Here is an 18,577-nt window from a genome sequence, read left to right on the forward strand (position 1 = left end):
GGATGTAACATGTTTTGATGCGATTTAGTCCGTGTAGGAACCAGAGGGGTATGGTTTTAGTAAAAAACTGCCCTACCCCTTACATATTAGCCCGCTTCCATCTTAGACTGCATTATCACTTACCACCAGGTGAGATGGCAGTCAAGGGCTAACTTGTATCTGAATAAAAAAAATGTAGCTTCTCTCTACAACGTAAACGCCCACTAAGAAAAAACTAAGAATTTTATTTCTGAAATTGAATCCGAACAAAGCCGGGGGGTGGGGTCACCTAGAAATATTATGATAGGTAGGACAGACAAACTCTCTGTTATTTTTTTTTAATTATATATTATTTAATATAAGAACGATAGATTAATGCAACATATTCAGGGCGTTACGTTACAGCGGATGGACAAATAGTCCGTATGTGGAACGCACCTGTGTCAACTGACGTCTACAATGGAGGACGCACGGACACGTGGAATTTAAATAATAAATAGAGATTTGCAGTAAGAGTGAAATCGTATGTAATGTTAAATAAAATAAATTGAGTTAGAAAACTGAAAATCTACAAGGTTATAAAATACGTGTTATGGAAAATTGATGGAAAATCGGTACCTACATAACAACTACATATAAAAACGCTAGCAGTTAAATAGTTAGAGATATTTACAAAATCCAATTAACATTTTTTTTAAATAGTAGCTATTTTTAAAATAAAGAAACAGGGTGGAGCCAACTGAATTTGAACTACTTAACTGAAGTAAGTACTAATAATTAATTAGGACTGTGGGTATCTATTGATTTTGTAAATTTTCACGTAAAAAACTTCTATACTATAATTATAATCTACCTACCTGGGCATTAACTATAGCAAATAGCGTAGACTTTATCAATGGCAAATAGATATTAACTTTAGCTTCATTCATATTTAATTGAGTAGATAGATACCTTCATAAATAAAATAAAACTGATGCTTTAGGAGGCAGTAGTATAAAAGCTTGTTGTTGCGTAAAATTTTTCTGTCTTCGGTTTACTCTTGTGATAATCATGTTAGGGCTGATTTTTCAATGTAAAGTTACGTTTATCTGAGGATAAATTTGAGGTTCCGTCATTTTTTCCATAGGAAAACTGTCAAAACGTCTTTACTCCTCAGATATAAGATATTAATTGATGATTGAAAAATTGGTCCTTAGACGATTAGTTGCAGGAGAAAAGGAAACTATAGGTTCAGTAAAAATTATTCCCACACTATTAGTCCTAACGGATTTACGACTAAATCGATAGATAATGTCCGTATGACCTTCATTTCTATAATGTAAATAGTCACATTTGTCGGAATACCGGTTTGACCCCTTTAGACTAGTTGCGAATCTAACGCTAAAGTTCTTTTCAAAGTTATTTAAGTTCTTTAACTCGATACTTCGCACGTACCTCGCATTACTATTGCAACAATGGCGATTAACAAACCATTCCACGTTTTTTACTAAAGAAACTTGTTCTAAAAAAATTTAAGCTTGTAAATAGTTATTTCGATGATCTATGACACGTTGGTAAAGCTATCAAGTTCTGCTAACTTGTGTAAATGTATGTTATTATTTTTAACTCAATATGTAGTTATATATATACCTACCTAAAAATATGCGCAAAAACCTGAATATTTATAGGTAATTAAGTACTATGTATCTGAACTTAAATTTTTTTAATATGATGAGCCGCAAACAAAGAAGTTTTCAATAGGTATTGAAAATTCTTTACAGATATTTATGCACCTATATGCGAATGACGTCAAAACAAGCATTTTCAGTACCTATACTTGTGTATTTTTCATTCACTGTGTAATGTAGGATCAGCTTTGTAAAAGAATCACCCTACAAATGGCAAGATTAAAAATGAGCATTTTCAATCTCAATTCAAAAAACACAAAAAATTTAAATTTGTTAAAATGGATATTGAAATTGTATTAGTACGAGGTCAATTTGGAGATTAGTACGTTTAATTTATACTGGATCATCATCATTAGGTACATATATTTCTTTTTCTATGCAATTAGGCAACATGTTATGCAATTAGGTAACACCAGGTACAACCTGGTAAAATCTGGTACTGACCGTGTCTTCTCATTAATATTAAAAGGAAAAAAAGGGCATTTCATAGTAGAATAGTAGCCAAAAATCGAATAGTTCGAGAGGGAAAGTGTAATTTGCATACAACAATGCAGCACCTGTTAGCCGCGCGTGTGGGTGTCACACAATGGCTCTTCATTCAAACAGTTGCAGTGTAAATGAACCTTTTTTATCATCATAAGCCGGCAAGGTCACCTCTTTTACGTGATATCATATGGTGTTTTGTGCTGCTGTTACTGTGACCTTGACTGTGTTATTGACCTACTCAAAATTACTGACTCGAGAGTTTGATACGATTGACTAATTTCTTAGTGACAAAGTTTCCTGGATGCAATCGCTTAGTCATTGGCTGTACTTCCCACACCTTTCACGTATCCGTAGCTACACCTTATCTCGTATCTATAGCTTGAGTCTTCGGCCCGCATCCCTTGTTTCAACTACCATGTAAAAAACTTAGTTGAGCTAAGCTAAACTATGCTATGTAAATCACGCGAGTCTACTGTTGGGCTTGACACATATCCATAGCATAGCAATGTAGGGCATATCTGGTGGAAAAGCAGACTAATAGTTACATTAGGTACTTATGTATCTTTATGTAACATTCGCTTCTAAAAAAATAGTAACAATTGCTGAGTTTAATGCTGAGGCTCTGCTTAGTAGAATCTGCTTTCAAAACCGGTGGCACAAGTTAGTTGTCTTACATGAAATCAATACATTCCATTTCATTTTGATTAGCAGTGGGCAGACTACGCTTCCTGTAGGAGCTAGAAAGTCGTAGAGTGAAGATGGCGTACGAGTACGCGTAGTGTGGCGTAGCACCATTCAGCAAGATGGACCTACACATGAAGATGACTGGAAGTGGATGTAAGAGAAAGGCTGAGGATCGGCTTTGGTGTCATTCAATAGAAAATACCTATGTCAAGCAGTAGCCTGAAATGATGATGATAATTTTGAAGTTTGAGCTCTAGTTTTCTAGGAAAGCGTTGCCTTACCTACACATAGGTAGGCACTAGGTAATAGGTATATAGCGCCCGCATTTAGTTACGTCACTGATTTTTTTTTGACACGGCATGTAAGTAACTTGTTTATTAAATGTATAGGTCTTTTCCAATCAGTTTACACCGACATCAATGATTCTGTCTTCAAAGTTATGCTCTTCAAGACAAAGAGATTTGTTTAGTTGGGAAACTAGGTACGATTTCTTGGAATGTTCATCATAACTTGTCAAGTACACAAACATTTAATTAAAGTTATCAAAGTTAACATGATTAACTTCAACATGATCATAGATCTATTGATTGATTGTTTTACAAAACATAAATAATCTCATTTACAGAGGTTTAACACGACAAAACTATACAAGTGGTTGTCAAATTTTATCGCCACTAGAAAAACAAGTAACACGAAAGCGGGGAACTTTATCGTCCCATCTACAACCTAAACAACCGATTAGCAAGTTAAACAAGCTTACACCCATTACGACTTTATCTTTACATCTTTCTTATAAATTAACCGGCCACGTGGTCGTGATACTATCTATACATGTACGAATTTACGAGCGAAAACACTTTGGTGTCTATTCAGGTAAGTATGGACAATGTTGTGAACTACAGTTGTTGCGGGGTAGAAGTGTGGTTACCATGTGCGAATTTATAAAAGTAGGAATAGTTTTTCTTTAAGTTTACTCTCTATAGGTACTTATAGGATTTTTTTCCTAAAGTCGTCATCAATGTTTCAATGGACAGGCTTCCTTAACTGGGCATAGGTCTCTTCACTCTTGCATGGATTTTCACTGCACAGGTCTGGTCTGGAGTAGGTACTGTTAGCACACAATTCTGAAAAATATATTATTACACACAATTATTAAATATTAGTAGATTTTAAGGAATATCATTCTAATATTTAATAAGAGTGTCTTCGGAGATTTAAAATTATATAACTTATCAAACTATATATTTTACGGAATTCTAAAAACTACATCTCACACAAAAAATAATTTATCTACATAGGTCGGTTAGTGTATAAAGCTCGTGAAAACTCGAAGACTACAGTCGATCGATAACTATTGTGGCAAGAAGCTTGACAAGGGGCGCCAGCCAGGTAACCTCCCAGTGTGCCTGGATGCTGCTGGTCCCTTTTGGATGCGTCCGAGGGGAAGAGCAGTGTTCGGGCCGGTGCGCCCCGGTAACATGGCTAATAATTTCTCTTCGGAGATATTATTGGCTATGGCTAATGACCTGGCAGGGAGGGAGGTTTCTCCGCGTGTCCCTCTGACTAGCAGAGGGCACAGTGGACGAAGCGTAGGATGGGACACGGGCGACGCGACGTGCGCGTCCCAGGGTCGGGGGACGCACTTCGTTGGTGCGTCCCGGAGGTGCGGTGGTGGGGACCGAGCAGGTCCCCGGTGGAGGGTTTGCCTCGGCAGACGTCGCTGGCTGGGTCGCGGTTGTTTGCTTCGGCCGTTCCCGTGACCCAGTCGCCAGGCGACGCGCAGTAGCGCCGCTGGAGTTTAGTGGGTATTCCGGTCGCCTCTCGGCCGGCGAGTCCCACATACCCTCCCTCAGCTGGCTGGCTGCCTCACGGCTGGCTGGCTAGCTTCCGGGGGGGATGCGTAAATGCATTCCCCAGCGTCAACAAAAAAAAAAGAAGCTTGACAAAGCTATCACAATGATACTAGAAATCAAACAAAATATAAAAAATCAAATCTACTCTAAATATCATTATGACTAGAATAAGTCCTGAAATACTGCGTAGGTTGGCCATCCTTATATCCATATATTTTTTTCAATTCTGTTTCACAGGGCAGTTCTTTCGTGAATATTCATACTTACTTAAAATTTGCATACACTATAGAAGGGACAATACAGTGACAAGTGATCAATTGTATCATTTTCGAATGAATGATTTTTAATGCAAGGAACAAGTTCCGTAACGAGTCGAGACGGGGTTATTAAATTACAATAATTCTAGTGGAATGGAGGTCTTTGGTGGGGTCCATTTTTACCGTTACCCACCGTTTGGTTAACGTTCAAAAGAAGAAGATATACTTACAGGTTAAAACAGGGTTTATTACAGCAATCTTTTAAACAGAGATTGGTAGTTCATAAAGTATAATAATATTGATAATATTGATATATACCTAATAATATTGGTGGAATAAAGAAGATGCTGTGTCATAAGAAGCAAATAAATATTAAAATAGTATTCATTTTAATTCATTCACAACAATTTTATTTATTTAAGTATCATTAATATATTTACATACAGACGAGTAGTGCCTAGATAGATTGGAACTTTATTACTATAAAAAAAGACTCTCGTTTTCATATAATATGTATTACGTTATTAATAACTCATAGAATGCTTTCCGTTACGTTTCCCTTCGAGCTAAGTTCGCGTCTGTACTTATTGAAACTTCGGGAATCTTATTTTTCGATCCATTCGTTATGAGTTCACATAAATCTTGCGCTACACATAGCGCGTTACAATAACTTTATTATCACACTAGACTCAAAGATAAACTCTTAGAGATACGGCTGTGGTTGTATGGTCATGTTATGAGAATAACTGAGAAACACATGACCAGAAGTGTAAAAAATGTTTGACCTTTTGGAATTCGGTTTCTCACTCCTATCATGATTTCATTGTCAGTTCAAAACTCAACTCAAAACTCAAAATCATTTATTCAAAATAAGTAGGTAGGTACTATTTGTACACCTTTTGATGGTCAGAATAATTCTTAGATTTGTAAGATGATGTATTGGTGATAGTTATTAATTACGTGAACTTAAAACTAAAGCTACGAGGGTTCCAAACGCGCCCAGGTCTGAGAAGAGCCCACAACAACTGAGCCGGGTATTCTGTAACAAAGTTTGCGGTAACAAGATCCTATATGGGCGCCTTTTACGCACTTCAAGGTATTTAATTTCATTTCATCATATAATTAAGTATTTTGTGCTCGGTGTAGAGCAAGCTTCACCCATTGTTACGATACTTCAACGTGAGTCCAAGAGATGGTGTTACGTGATCGGTGTTTAATTTATTTTCGTAGATGTAATTTTACACCCGATCGGCCGTGCGATCCGAAATTATTGCTTTCGTTACAATAACGGTTGCGATAGCGTTTGTGTTACGAGGCCATAACGAGACTAAAAAACTGCATAAATGCAGGATTTCCGTATTCTCGCTGCAATGTTGACATTTTTGATTTTTTGATCAATAGGTAGATACTTATGAATTTTTGAGTTATTCCGATTCTAGTAGATATTCCTTAGCTAGAATAGAACATAATGAGAACCACAGTGTATCCTCATCTACCTATATTTAATAAGATGTTTTGAAACATAGCGTCCAGCACACACATCAATTTCTAACATAATTATATACTTATATCGTGATATAAAAGATGGAAAACATTCGAATTTGAATCAAATATACAAAAGCTAAATCTGCAAAAAACTGTTTAAATATACCTTATATGGTAATTGGTAGAGTTATGATAGTTATAAGGTGCTTTATTTCAATTGTTTTAATGCCTATAAACGTCTAGTTAACCGCAAAGTGTAGACTTACTAAGGGTTGCATCGATTGATGGGGGACTAGGTTGTTCCCACGGTTGTACGAGCGCTGTGCGACCGGCAATTTTTTTGTCGCGTTTAAGGTGCAATAATTAATATTATACTTTTAAGAAAATGGTATCAGTTTCATGATAACAAAAATTTAGAGTCATCACCATTTGATTGGTCTTCATCTTAGATATAAGTAGGTACCCTACCAATGAATGAACATACTGAGTTATTATTTTATTGAAAAATTTTATTACCTAACTAGCTGATGCCCGCAGCTTCGCCCGCGTGGATTTGTCAGATCCCCTGCAGCATCAGGATTGAAGAGTTGGAATCCAAATTTTATATGAAACAATGTCGCAAAGTTCCTTTATCGATTAAAAAAGAAATGACCTAAATCGGTTCAGAAATCTCGGAGATTTCGATGTACATAGGTAGAAAAACACAACTCCCATTTTGAAAGTCGGTTAAAAAAGTAGCCTATGTTACTCCCTGGTCAATCCTCTACTTGTCTGTGAAAATCCCGTCAAAATCGGTTCAGCCGTTCCGAAGATTAGCCTTTTCAAACAGACAGACAGACAGACAGACAGACAAAAATTTTAAAAATGTGTGATTCTGTTATAGTATCGTTCAAATAACCATATTACCTTAATATGCGGTAGTTATTTCGAAATTACAGACAGACACTCCAATTTTATTTATTAGTATAGATGCTGGCACGACACCTGTAGTACCGACCTACTTGATGACTGACAGCTGATTAGTAAACTTACCTATATGAAAAAATAGCAGGAGGACGTTTTAACCAATTGGCTATAACGGCTCTTTACAGCTACAAACAATTATTACCTTCGTAATAATATAGAGATTCCATGCCCTAATCATTACGCCATTGTGAGGTGGTTATGAGTTGGTGATATACGAAGAAGTGACATGATAGGCAGTAATAATAATTACACTAATATTATAAAGGTGTAAGTTTGTATGTGTGTGTGTGTGTGTGTGTGTGTGTGTGTGTGTGTGTGTGTGTGTGTGTGTGTGTGTGTGTGTATGTTTGTTACTCCTTCACGCAAAAACTACTGCACGGATTTGGCTGAAATTCGGAATGGAGATAGATAATACCCTGGATTAGCACATAGGCTACTTTTTATCCCGGAAAATCAAAGAGTTCCCACGGGATTTCAAACCTAAATCCACGCGGGCGAAGTCGCGGGCATCGGCTAGTGAATAATAAATAGGTCAATACTCATTTTTATTCATAAGTATAATAATGACTAGCTGACGCCCGCGACTTCGTCCGCGTGGAATTAGGTTTTTCGAAATCCCGTGGGAACTCTTTGATTTTCCGGGATAAAAAGTAGCCTATGTGCTAATCCAGGATAATAGGTACCTATCTCCATTCCGAATTTCAGCCAAATCCGTCCAGTGGTTTTTGCGTGAAGGAGTAACAAACACACACACACACACACACACACACACACACACACACACACATACAAACTTTCGCCTTTATAATATTAGTGTGAAGTGTGATTGATCGGCTGGATATAGTAATCATCATCAAGTAAATCATCAATATCATCATCATAACAACATATTATAGCTATGTAGACTAACTGTTCCGGTTCGGTACAGGAATAATTGTTGCAAAACAGAAAGGACGTCCTGTATCGAATCTATAACGCCAAACCACTTTATAAAACCGTTAAGAAAACTAATATTTGTGCAAAAATGAACTTTATTCAAACGAATTACCAGCTAACACCTATTTGTGAATAGGTAGAGCTATTTGTGACAAGGAGTATGACGAGCATATCTTATACGCGTGACGGGTCAAAATTGCGATTTTATTTATAACACGTCGTATTAAAGCAGCTGGGGTTTGTCAAGGAGAAAAAAATTTAAGAAAATGGCTCCATGGTACCCCTCGGCGACCCCTTAGATACGGGACCACCCCTCGAACGGGTTTCGCCATCATAAATCCCACGTGAAAAGATATTTTAAAATGCGTATAAAATAAATATATTCAGGGCAGCTATAATTTGGTGTGCCTCGGTATTTATTTATTGCACGGATTTTTAATATGGATCTGAACATGTGTTATATATTTTGCGATGTTTAGAATAATACGTAGGTAATTGAAACGACTGATAGTTTTATTGGAACGTACATTCTATTGGTGGTCTACAGGGTTTAAGAATAGTGGTAGGTACTTTACAAAATGTTTTTAATCACTTTTTTAAGTTAATTTATTTATATAAAAACTTTTAAAATTGTGATTTTGAATGGCCCATTGAATCTTTCGATTTTTTTCGGTTCACTTGAATGCTATTCCGAACGAGAAGAATCTGTAAGAAACTTGGCGGTGGTTTTTTTAAAAAAGTCGAATTATTTCATTACATAATAATATTATTATTATCAAGCCACGTGTACCTACATAAGAAATAATAGTAATTTAACTAGATGTATTAAATTAATTAATATAGATTCCACTTATAATCGTAAGGGTATCAATGTAGTGATTATATAACATCTATTTTTATGCCTCCTATTGTTTGTGGTTACAGAAGAAAGTTACATTCCCAGATAACAATAACAAAATGACTTTATTTTTAAGAAGATGGTGAAATAAAACCAAAAAATAGATGATTTCGAATAGCTTTCAATAGTTTAGAGTTAGACCGTTACATAAATCGCACACTGCATCGATACATCGGATAACAAAAGAATCGATTAAACAAAAACAAGAGACACAAACAGTCACACCCACTCACCCGGTGACCCAAAGAACTAATAAAATACTCCAAACGACGTCTTAATTAACCAACAATGACTACAAAAAAGTTCAGTATCTTCTAAAGAAGAATACAAACGCAAGTCACAATCGTCTTATTGATGCAAAATTAAAAGACTTGAACTATCTGTGAAGGCTAAATCGAGTTACTCTACGAATGTTGTATTTTAACCAAAACTCACAAGAAAGCTAACTTGTTTAAAACAAAAAAGGGAAATCCTACAAAATACTTATATCGAGAAGTTGATTAAAAAACCGATCAAACGATAAAAAAATAGAAAAGTCAACTCCAAAGATATGATCCAGATAATTACATAGTTCAAATTACCCTGTATATGAAATGACAAATAAAACACTTCAAATGACTTCAACCAAGAATTTGAACTGATTGTAAAATTTTAACAGTTTCAAACTTGATTAACTAGGTAAGTAGGTACAACATGTTTTTGTGATACTTTAGCTTAGGAGCTACACAAATCAAAGTTTGCAGAAAGCGTTTTTCTTTTAATCAAGTTTTAATCACTCTAGAGTTCGGCATATCAGCTAGTCAAAATAGTCGTGACTTACAACTGTAGTCGTCCTTATTATAATCAGAAAGATCATAATAGAACACAAAGGATCGCAGAGTGTTCAAACATTGTGTTTATTTTGAACAATTTACAGCGATAGATAACACAATACTATAGGTTTACAATGGCACATTTGAAAGAACTGTACAGGCTCGCGCATAAATGCTACTCGAACAGTCAATGACCCGTGATTGTTTTTGATTCACCTGTTCTCTTTTGTGTAAAGATCCGTTGATAATTTGTGAATGGAACCTACTTTTATAATTATTTTTCTTTTGCGTATGTGTCGTATTTTAATTTGTTATACTTTGTGAAACAAACATTCTTTCTCGCTTATCTTTATGTTGGTGTTGAATAATTTTGCTGACTAAGCAGTACCTAGCCTAGTTTTAATTCATTTGATCTCTGACCAGTTCAACAAATTTCTAAACTTACTAGACTAAATTTATAGGACTTATTAATAGGTATAGAGCTTTCCTTCACACTATGCTTTGCTCGCTAAGAATAACACCACTTCACATCCAAATTAGCACAAATATTTGCAAGTTTGTATGACTTCAGTCTTATTCAGATTTTTTGCATCAATCACAGAAAAAATTTAAATAGGTAGATAACATCTACAGTCAATTTGTAAAAGTCACAGTTTTTGCTAAAGTTACTACAGACAATTTTCTTTTCGATTATATTGTAACTACCTAAATACATAGATAAACGATTTCAAAATAGACTGCTTTAAAATAGTAGTCTACAGAGAAAGTAAAAGGCTCTTTGATGACAAATAGGTATCTTTTTCTGAACGAAAATTAAATAAAAATAGAATAAAACGGGAATGTACGTTCACAATGCTTTTTGTAACGACTGTATCATCAAAGTTCATTGACCACGATTATAAAACGATGATATATTTGAATAACGTCAGGTGAAATAAAATTTTGCATATCTATCGAATTTGCCGCATTAATGTGTAAATTCTTATATCGTGTCTGAGCCCTAAGCTCTATTGATATTATTTATATAATATTTTGATGTTAATGTGCATAATATAAGGTGCTAAGACGCGTGCGGCCAATTTAAATAAAATTTAGGATGAAGTGAATAAGATAGTAGTTATTATATGAATAAATTGAACAAGATAGATTGTATGAAAGTCAATAGACTATTGATTTGTTGTCACGAAATAATAGGTTGCGTTGGAATACTTTAACAGGAAGAATAAGTTATAGTGATCATTCTTTCACTTTTTTGAATTTGTGTGTATCTTTAATATAAGTATTAAATGTCTTTGATTTGTGTCTAGGTTTGAAAACACGAGTAGACAACTTCTAAGAACTAACATCTTAGAATGTAGTATGTGAATGTAGTATTTCTTACCACCGCCGGGGTGATGAATTTTTCATATCTGTATTAGGTACCTAATTTACCCAATATTCCTGATTGATAAGTATGTATTTCTGATTTTAAAGTACCAGTAGAGAAAGAATAATTAGTACTACTAGTACCTACTACTACACGTCAGCAACACGATTAAAATATCTACTAACGCCATACTTAGGTATAGTCCCCATTACAGGGTTAAAAAAAGTAAGTACATATTTTTTTTTTTTTGAGTTAAATAAACCTTCTGCTTCCTGCCTGCTAATTGATGGAATAATTTCCTCAGTGAACTACATTTAAGTACATTCGGATAGATATTTAATAAGTATATACCACATCCTTGTACGCGAGTAAATAAATAATTAGGTTTTGAACCGTTATATTGATGATATTTTTTGCCAACTATAATTAGATTTCCATATAAACCAGTTGCAAGGTCGATGTTTTATGTCCTACATTCCTATATGGATCCGTATTATAACAAATTTATCTATGTAGTTAGGTTCCTTATACTATTTTGAATTCGACATACAGTTAGTTTGGTAGCAAGTAGCAATCTAACATAAGTCTGGAATTAATCCCATGAATAATCAAAAGATAAAATCTATGAGTGAAAGTTGAACGTAGTAAAGACTTCAACGAGATACCTACTTGGCTTGAACTCCGGAATACAAAAATACTTAAATCCTTTTTTTATTATTGTATAAAATAACGCATTTTGCTACTGTTCAATAACTATATCTTTAAATATGTAGGTACATTTTCGATCTTTTTAAGTTTATTGAAACAAATTACCTTTGGCATCAGTTTTTTTATCACCTTCAAGCCAAGAGAGAATAGTCCTCTCCAGCCAAGTGCTAGTCTATAAATTAAAAAAAAAATCCTCATAATACCTACTCTACGAAGCTTGTTTGCCGAGCTTGTATTTTTGGGTTGCTGGTTTTTCAAGTACGACGCGACGTATTTGCTGGGTTTCCAAGTACGATCATGCTCGAAGTTTTTAGGTTCATTTTGATCTTTTCACTGAACAATCCTTGCCTTGTACCGTTTACGCGATAAACGTTTATGCAGAAGTTTTTATTGTAAAATATAGATTGTGCATTCAAAGTTCGAATATGGATTCGATGATACAAAAGATCATCGTAATCGGCGATTGAGTCATTATGTGAACCCACTATTAGGAATTTTTTAGGACCCACTTTTAAAACTAAGTATTTTGTGTATCGGTATGTACCTAATAAAGTTTAATTATTTAGCAAAGCAAATACGAGTTGTCCACTGTAGTCGTATCTACTCGTAATTAATAAATGCGAGCGAGATTGCACGGTGGGCGCGCGATGTCCGGTGCTACGTAATGTTACACTGGTGCGGCCAGGGGGACTGCGGGAGATTGGGACCATCTTGGTCAACATATTAGCTGTGATATTAATTTACAGACATTTACTGCTAAATGTAGAAAACTGGCTGACCCACCCCGTTTTTGCTTGGTCATTTCTAGCTTCAGTCACAAAACATTGAGCGCATTTTGAGCGTTAGTTGACGTAACTTTATACTACAAGTGACAACTTTTTACACCTGATAGAAAGTGATGATGTGGCCTAAGATGGAACGCGTTTACCTACAAGATGCCTATTCACTCTTGTTTTAACGATACCTGTATTGTAATTGGTAGGAAACACAGGTCGTGAAAGAGTATTCCAAACCTTAGCCATCCGTATGAGTAATGATGATACAAAACGTTTCGTGCGTGTAGATGGAGTGTCAACGATATATGGATGGAAACTTGCCGGATGTCTTGCGATTCGGTAGTAAAATGATGAAGGAGGGACAAGATCGAAAAGTTGAAATGAAATGAAAATTTATTTGTCAAATTTAAGTATATGGATTTTGTTGAGTCTTGGCCCCTAAACTAGGACAGCCCGTACTATAGGGGCCAGTGCCTTTCCATACAATTGTTTAAATATAATTATAGTTCTTGCAATAATACTTGTTTCAGTGCATATATGTCCCAGTTAGGCCCAGTCTTCCCGGTTGCGCTCAGCGGCGCGTGCAACCGCGCTGCGCAGGAAGGCGCGTCTCATCTCGCGCAGGATGCGGCCGCGCGTGCTATGTGAGCTACCAGCTGAGATCTATCCTCTTACCGACCGGCGACTGTTCGCCTCAGCTTGACCTCAAGCGATAGGTGACACCATCCAACACATTAAAGTCTACTTTAGAAAAGTTACCTACTCGCTCACCATCGAACCGTAAGATATCATAAGTGCAGACACGAACGATGTCTATTGCTACCGCTACGTAGTACGTGATAGTACCTACCTACCTATTATTTATTAATATTCCTCGGATAGATACCTACGTGCGAATTTAAACCGTTTTTACTATGAATCACAAAGTAACCTGTCCATCAATCAGACAGGCTACTAAGCAGATAAATACCTATCTGAAAGAGGAAAATAATATTATTTTCCTCTTTCAGATAGGCATTTTTAAGAATACCTACCTTTTTCCTGTTTAGGATTTTTGAATTAAACAGCACGAGTGGCCTGCATGACGGACATCAATCGCACTTTCTATAACGGACCGATACAAGTAATTCCGTTTGCATCGTTTATCAACGTCTCCGCGTCTATTATACTGCACATATCTTTCAGCAGTACAAGACATTTTAATAGCAATCTAATGATTTGTAAATATTGCAAAACTGGCTATTAAGCTGTTTTTCCATACTTTTGTGCAACCATCCGTTGGTCTTGTGATGATTAGGTAAAGTTTATTCGAACACTTTTTTTTATTTAGGTAGATATGCGAGTTAAATATCACTTGCTTTAACGGTGAAGAAAAACGGTAAGAGTTTTCCATAATGTTCTCAAAGCCTCATATGTCCTCCCTACCTATATTAAATACTTGATGATGTATGTGTGAGTGTGTATGTTTCTTTCACGCAAAGAAACAACCAACCAGTTCCCACGGAATTTCCAAACCTAAATCTACGCTAACGAAGTTGCGGGCATCAGCTGATTCAATCATTTATATGCACCTACTCTATGTCTTGAACTCATGAACATGAAATGCAAGCGACACGTCAGGACGTTGTCTCGGAAGCATCAAGGCGGACGGGGTAATGGACGAGCATCCGACGGCTGCCTCGGCTTGTGCATGCGATTTGATGCACCTTTACTATGCAGTTACGCACACGGCTTATTAGAAAAACCAGCTGACTCGGCTTCATTCGGGCAGAATTTCTGAAAATCCTTTCCTAGTAGGACTACCCCACAAGAAAAGGATTTTCAGAAATTCAGCCTTTTCTAGTGGGTTGGTGTCCATACTAATAGGTATTATAAATTCGAAATTGTACCTAACTGCTAGCTCCCACGGCCCATCCGTTAAACCGATTTTGACGAAAGGTATGTATATATATGAATAGGCAAGGACTTCAGTGAAATTCGCAACTTCGTCCTCAATTCGTGGACAATTTACATTTTTTTAAATCCCGTGGTCGGAACTCTTTGATTTCCCGGTATCGAAAGTAAGTAGCCTACGTCCTTCCCCAGGATGCATGCTACCTCTGTACCAAAATGGTTAACCGGATGGGTCGTGGAGAGCTAGCAGACAAACAGACACACACACAAGACAGACGCATATTTTATAATATTTTGATGTTTATATTAGTATGGATGTATGGATTATATGAACAGATAGATTGCGCACACCATCATATGGGATTGGGGTCAGCTTCATCCAAAAATGTTTTAAAACCCATAAATATACATTAAGTACAAAAATGTGTGGTAATATACTCACAGGCGTGTTGCCGGTCTGGTGGATGCGGATGCTGCGCGGGCGCGGCGCCGGAAGCGGAAGTCACGGGCGCGTTCTCACTCAGCTGTGGAAAAACGGAATCACTAGGTTGATCCAGTTGGTACATGACTAATGTGTGGTTACATGTGTATACGTATACTTTATGACCTATGGTATCCTAGTACCTATTAGGTACACTACATAGACCTTGTAGATGACAAATTTCAAGTTTTAATATGAATAATACATGATATTACGATGATATTTTGTATGGGTATAGTTGAAGACCTGGTGAGTGACATAGGCTACTTTTTATCCCGGGCACTCAAAGAGTTTCCGTGTTATTTTTAAAAATCTAAATCTACACTGTCGAAGACTCAAGGGCATCAGCAAGTAATATTCATTACGTCGAAATCGATTATTTATATGATGACTAGAGGATGCCCGCGACTTCGTTCGCGTGGATTTAGGTTTTTTAAAGATTCTGTGGGAACTGTTTGATTTTCCAGGATAAAAAACTGCCTATGTCAATTACCTACATGGACGCAAGCTACCTCATTACCAAATTTCGTAGGATATTTCGTAGGATAGGCGGATAATATGTCTTTGGGAATCCCGTGGGAACTAGCCTATATCGACCCCCGAGATATAAGCTAACTCGGTATTAAATTTCGTCAGAATCGGTTAAACTGTTAAGCCGTGAAAGGTAGCAGACAGACAGACAGACACACTTTCGCATTTATAATATTAGTATGGATAATATGCTTCCCTAAGTGATTTTTAAGACAAACAGTGGACTAAACCATGGCATATCAGCAGATCACCGTGAGATGAGTTGAAAGTCCCGTGACATTAACGGGCGTGACCCTTCGCCGTGACCCGCTGTCGCGCCGTGAAATGCGACAAATCGCCGTGCGCCCGCGTCGCATCTCGCCGTGCTATACACTCGCATCGACATTTTATATGTCACGATTTGTCGTAGGCAAGGAAGATGCGATTTTCCTCTTCCTAATGTACGTGAAGGATGGCCAGAGAAGGCAGGAGTTTTAAGTCTGTAGATCATCGTGAGCATAACATTAAAGAAGTCGGCCATTTCAATAGATTTTTGATATCCTAGAGGATTTGCTCCTATGAAAAAAAGGAAGATGTGATAGATTATGTGAGTATTGATAAAATACGACTGAATACTGGTTACTAGATGGAAGAATTTGTTGATGCAATATCAAGCATTACCGTGCTCCATAAATGATGTCTGCTCGTCAACTATGAAAGCAGCAGTTGACAGTTCAGATCATCCACTCTGATTCAGGTCAAAAAATAAATAAAATTTGCAGTAATTAGGCTGCGATTAGGTACCTATACCTGTAAGTTTTACTTACATAAGTAGCTTAGTATTTAATTGACAACTGATGACAACAAAATCAAGCTAAATGTACACTTGACACTTGTAAATTTGTCGTAAGTTAATTCTATAAGCTACTTACGTTAGTAAAACTTACAGGTGTATGCGCGGCCTTAAGTAAGTTCACTTCTGTTTAGAATTGGTCAATAGAGTCTTAGTTAAAAACAAGCCAATTTTGATAGCGCGGCATGTGAGAAAGCATGAAAATTGCTTGCCCATTCTTCTAAAGGAAACATTTGAGTAGATGGGAAGTTCAATCTGCGAAGCATTTTTAACTGCCCTTGATCACATTTTTTTTTCTAAATATTTAGGTAGGTACTTTATGGAAAAATAATAAATGTCGTAAGCGTTAAATGTCTATATCTAAAAGAGCGATAATGATGTGTGGCCGACCAAGCTCGCACGTCCCTAATCGCTTATCGAATTAGGGAATCCGTCCACCAGTCGCCATGCCACAGTTTTGCAATAACTAACAAAAGATTTAATTTAATAATAAATAATTTATGGTTAAGTATAAATATATCTTAGTTTTTATTAGTTGCTTATACTACTTATCTGGTCTCATTGTCATCTGAATTGATACGTGTTACTTATGTGGTTGGTGCACTGCATTTTTGGCTTATTCCTATCGTTATACACTACCCATTCTAGGCAACATGCACAAAGTTGGTAGGTTCATTAAAATGACCATAATCAACATCTCAACCCGTCTTCAACCGTCTCTGAGCACGGTTCTCATCTCAGAATGAGGAAGGTTTAAGCCATAGTCTACCAAAGTGGTAGACTTCGCACACCTTTGAGAACATTCTGGAAAACTCTCGACCATGCTAGTTTCCGTACGTACCTATATTTTCCTTCACCGTTAAAGCAGGTAGGTACTTAATATGGAACTGCTTAAAGTGTAGGACATTTTTTAGCCATGTTAAATGACTAATATTCCCCTTTCCTCCCAACTAAGCGTCAGGCTTGTGCTAGGAGTAGGTACGACAATAGTGCAGCGGGCGGGGTTTGAACCATCGACCTTTCGGTTTTCAGTCCACTCCTTTACCGGTTGAGCTATTGAGGCTCTCAAACATTAGTCTAAAAAATTGGAGGTGTGTGCGCGTGATTGAGCCCCGGATTGTCTTAACAACTTATTTTAACAACCGCTTTAAATTATGACGATAAAAGCAGATAAAGATAAAATTTTGCTACAGATACATTTTGTAATGAACCTACCGACGTAACTCATAAGTCGAAATCCAATCTACTTATCGAATTGATTTGAAAAATATTGCAACGACGTTTTTGTCATCAAAATCCAATTTATTTCAAAATTAGGAGTTAGTTTCAAATCTTATTGCAAAAACGATAGAAGAAAGTGTTAAAATGCATTATAACTATAGTATAATAGTATCTATCTTGAACTATAAAACCTTTGATATACTATTGTGCATCGCTGTTGGAGAGCATACAATCAAGTTGTTAACTTGGATGAATAAGTTGTTAACAAATACAAGTGTAAATTAAAAATTTATAACACCCCCGACGATCCAAAGTATTTGAGTTTTCCAAAACATCGTTTTCAAATAAATAATTATGTACCTATTTAGGCAACGTCCATCTCGACAGCTTGACATTTGTCTATTGACATAATATTATGAACCTAACGGTTAGTTAACCTTCTTTTCTACAAGAAAACTAGAAAAGAGCTGATAACTTTTAAATGGCTGAACCAATTATTTTGGATTATAGCTAAGAACACTCTCGATCAAGCCACCTTTCAAACAAAAAAAACTAAATTAAAATCGGTTCATTCGTTTAGCCGCTACGATGCCACAGACAGATACACAGATACACAGATACACAGACACACAGATACACAGATACACACGTCAAAATTATAACACCCCTCTTTTTGGGTCGGGGGTTAAAAAATATGAAGTGATTCTTTATTTGATATCCACTTTTTGTAAATGACAACATTAAAT

At 36.3% G+C, this 18,577-nt stretch overlaps 1 long non-coding RNA gene across 1 annotated transcript in view; it reads right to left on the reverse strand.

Annotated features, from left to right (window-relative positions):
* Positions 1-18,577, reverse strand: part of LOC123877473 — a 349,653-nt gene that overhangs the window by 45,017 nt on the left and 286,059 nt on the right. Inside the window, exon 3 of the long non-coding RNA XR_006798608.1 lies at positions 15,209-15,290. This is a non-coding gene — a long non-coding RNA (uncharacterized LOC123877473). The remainder of the gene's footprint in view (positions 1-15,208; positions 15,291-18,577) is intronic.

This window comes from Maniola jurtina, chromosome 1 (genome assembly GCF_905333055.1).
Source record: "Maniola jurtina chromosome 1, ilManJurt1.1, whole genome shotgun sequence".
Taxonomy (NCBI): domain Eukaryota; kingdom Metazoa; phylum Arthropoda; class Insecta; order Lepidoptera; family Nymphalidae; genus Maniola; species Maniola jurtina.